This window comes from Prionailurus bengalensis, chromosome A1, assembly GCF_016509475.1.
Source record: "Prionailurus bengalensis isolate Pbe53 chromosome A1, Fcat_Pben_1.1_paternal_pri, whole genome shotgun sequence".
NCBI lineage: Eukaryota > Metazoa > Chordata > Mammalia > Carnivora > Felidae > Prionailurus > Prionailurus bengalensis.
Window position 1 is genome coordinate 196453440 of NC_057343.1, and position 3982 is coordinate 196457421.

A 3982-nucleotide genomic window follows, 5' to 3' on the forward strand; every position below is an offset into this window, starting at 1 on the left:
CTTCCTGAGTGATTTTGCATGTGTCTCAGTCTTAGACACCTCATTACCCTGATACGCAGACCCATGGGCGGACGTGTCTACACACAACTGTGCAATTGCCGACCTTTGCAAAGACACTGCTAGGCTTTGGTACACACAGGCTTTTTTTTTTTTAACTTTTTTTTTTTATGTTTATTCATTTTTGAAAGAGAGGGACAGGGCACAAGCAGGGGTGGGGTGGAGGGGAAGGACACAGAATCTGAAGCAGGCCACACAGGCTTATTTATATGCAAGGGGTGTATTTGTACACAGGGAATGTATGATTCCTATATGCACAAATTTAGCTTACTTTTAATTTTATGACCTGTGTGCTGACCCTTCTTCATTACTGCACTTCATAATCAGAAACACCAGGCTAAGCAACTATCTCCTTCCAACATCCATCCATCCATCCATCCGTCCATCTCTCTATCTGCTCATTCATTCAGTCAACAAACATTTATGATATACCGACTACACACCAGGTCCCATGCCCGGTGATGAAGACTCAATTGTGGCAAAGCAGACAAAGCATTTGTTCTAGAATGTAGAGCCTAATAGATTAAACAACTGCAGGACCAAATATAAATTACAAGAAGAATGAAAAGTGCAGTAAAGGAAGAGTAAGAGAAACCATGAGTACGTGCAAAGGGGGGGTGGGGGTGGGCAAAGCATTATTCTAGAGCTGCACAGTCCCACAGGGTGGCCACTACCCATCATGCATGGCCACTTAGATTGAAGCTTAAATTAACTAAGATTAAAACTTCAGTTCCTTAGGCACATCAGACACTTTTCAAGTGCTTGTTAGCCACATGTGAGTTGTGGTTACCGAGTGAACAGGGTAGATCTAGAGCATTTTTATCATTGCAGAAAGGTCTATTGGACCGGGCTGTTCCATGGCTTCCTTGAGAAAATTTGAGCTGAGTCACAAAGGAAAAGAAGAGAGTGAGTGTGTGGAGTAGGGAGAGAGCAGGCAGACGGCAGGGAAAGAGCATTCCAGGCAGAAGGAACAGCATGTGCAAAGGCCTTGAGGTAAATGGGGGGCATAATGAGTCCCAAGCTGGCATGGCTGGTGCACAAAATGAGGGGTAAGCCATACTGGACTAAGCTGAGGAAGTGGGCAGAGCCCTGGGAACGCAAGCTGGTGCAGCCACTCTGGAAAACAGTGTGGAGTTTCCTCAAAAAACTAAATGTAGGACTACGCTACGACCCAGCAATTGCCCTACTAGGCATTTACCCACGGGACACAGGTGAGCTGTTTCGAAGGGACACGTGCACCCCCGTGTTTATAGCAGCACTATCAACAATACCCAAAGTATGGAAAGAGCCCAAATGTCCATTGACGGATGAATGGATAAAGAACATGTGGTCTATATCTACAATGGAGCATTACTCGGCAGTCAAAAAGAAGGAAATCTTGCCATGTGCAACTATGTGGATGGAACTGGAGGCTATTATGCTAAGTGAAATTAGAGAAAGACAAAAATCATATGACTTCACTCATCAGGACTTTAAGAGACCAAACCGATGAACATAAGGGAAGGGAAACAAAAATAAAATAAAAACAGGGAGGGGGACAAAGCATAAGAGACTCATAAATATGGAGAACAAACAGAGGGTTACTGGAGGGGGTGTGGGAGGGGGGATGGGCTAAATGGGTAAGGGGCACTAAGGAATCTACTCCTGAAATCATTGTTGCACTATATGCTAACCAATTTGGATGTAAATTAAAAAAAAAAAATTAAAAAAAAAAGTGGGCAGAGGCCAGACCACGTGGTCTCGTAAGTGATGGTGCGGAGTTTGGATTTTATTTTTTGTTCAATGGGAAGTCATTGGAGGGTTTTAAACCAGAGAAACAGACAGACAAACAGGATTAGATTTGCTTTAAAAAGAGCACTCTGGGAGCACCTGGGTGGCTCAGTCTGGTAAGTGTCGGACTCAGGTCATGATCTCACAGGTCGTGGGTTCTGGCCCCGCATCGGGCTCTCTGCTGTCAGTGTGGAACCCGCTTTGGATCCTCTGTCTCCTTCTCTCTCTGCCCCTCCCCTGCGCACTCTTTCTCTCTCTCAAAAATAAATAAACAAATAAATAAACAAACATTTTTTAAAAAGGCACTCTGATTTTGGAAGGAGATAATGACAGTTTAAGTCCACAGAGCACATTTCAAAGTTTACACACGTTCATCGTGCTAGTGTGATAGTTCCGGCTGGTATTCCAATTCTCTCGTTACAGAGCCCAAGAAGTGAATGGGCCACAGAGCTGGGTCTTTAGGTGCCAAGCCCAGAGTTGTTTTCACCCACACCCCCCCCCCATCTTATTGAAACTATTTTCAAATTACTATACTAATACAAACACACACACACACACACACACACACACACACACGAATGTCCTCAAGGGAAAGGCAGCAGCAGAAGGGCATAGGCATGAGTCAACCCAAGGCCCCCAGGGAGGGCGGGGCAGGGCTGTACCCCTGTTGGCTGCCTCACAGTTCATCAGCCTTCAGGGCCCCCAGAATCCAGACTCTTTCAAGGCAGTGTTTCTATATTCTTCTACCTGTGTTCTCCCTATCGTTAAATCAAATCACTTAAAACAAAACAAACAAAATTAACATTTAAAGGAAGTTGTTTCATTACCTTAGGTAGAAAATCAGTATCATCTACCATTACTAGAGATGAACCTTAAAGATAAATACAGTAAAAATATAAACACAGAGAAAAAACAATGTTATGCAATTGTGAATGTGTTCCATGCTTGAAGGATAGTTTGTTTCTTTTTCTTTCAAGTTTATTCATTTATTTTGAGAGACAGAGAGAGTGTGTGAGTGAGGGAGGGGCAGAGAAAGAGGGAGGGAGAGAGAGAATCCCAAGCAAACTCCATGTCAGTGCAGAGCCTGAGGTAGGGCTTGATCTCACGAACCTGTGCGATCAGGACCTGGGATGAAATCAAGATCATGACCGGATGCTTAACTGACTGAGCCACCCAGGCGCTTATTTCTTTCTTATTAAAAGAAAAGATCTAAGAGATTTCTCTTTGATAATCAGATGGCCCCAAAGAGAACTGAATAATAGCTCATTGAATGTTAATTGATGCCAAATCTGTAACTCTCCTAAAATCATCTCCTAGGCCGGAGTGGGGTCTCCCTCCCTTTGGGCCATTCCTCTTTGCAGTAAAAAGAGTGTGGGTCCTTTGGAGACCATCTGAGTCCCCGGCAACAGAAGGCTCCTTCCTTCTGAGTATCTGTCTCCGAACTGGATTGAGCCCTTCTCGGGCAATGACCTAGCACTCAGCTCGTGTCCTGTCTGATGATAGTGGTCTCCGCCTCATAGGTCCTTTCGTCTGACATCCCGGAAGCCAATAATGATAAACAGATGAATACTTTCAACTTAACTGTGAGGGGCCTGTTCTTGCCCTGCTGCCTAGACTGCTCCTCTGTCCCTGGTCCCCTCTCAGTTGGAAGGGCTCCTGCTTCAAGGCCACACCCCCTCTGTAAAGGGGTTCCCAGGTGTCCCCCATGTCAGGCTGTGCTGGGCTCCCCGGTGTAATGGTTTTGGCCACAGGACTGCAAGAGTTAGGCGTGTCCAACAGGAAACAGAGAAATAAGGCACCTTGAGGAGGTAAAGGGGCCGTGGCTAGGGAGACAGGAGTCTAGTTTCCAGGCCACTGGTGTGAGCCGGACAAGGGTCTCCCCTTCTGGGGGTCCAGTCTCAGCTTCTAAACAGCGGGGGAGTGGGATGAAATGGTCTTTATCTTCAGAGCCTTTATCAGAGTCTGTGAGATCTCCCCTTCTTTCCTTGGGAACAGGCTGTCCTAGGGATGAGTAAGTCCCTGGGACCTTCGAGACCTCACAACCTGGTTTCCAGATGGTCCCCAGAGCCAGCGGGACCGGTTGTCTCCTGGCTGAGCCACAGCCCGCCAGGCCGCTGAGGAGGGTGAGGGCGCCCCCTGGCGGGACCTGGGAGAA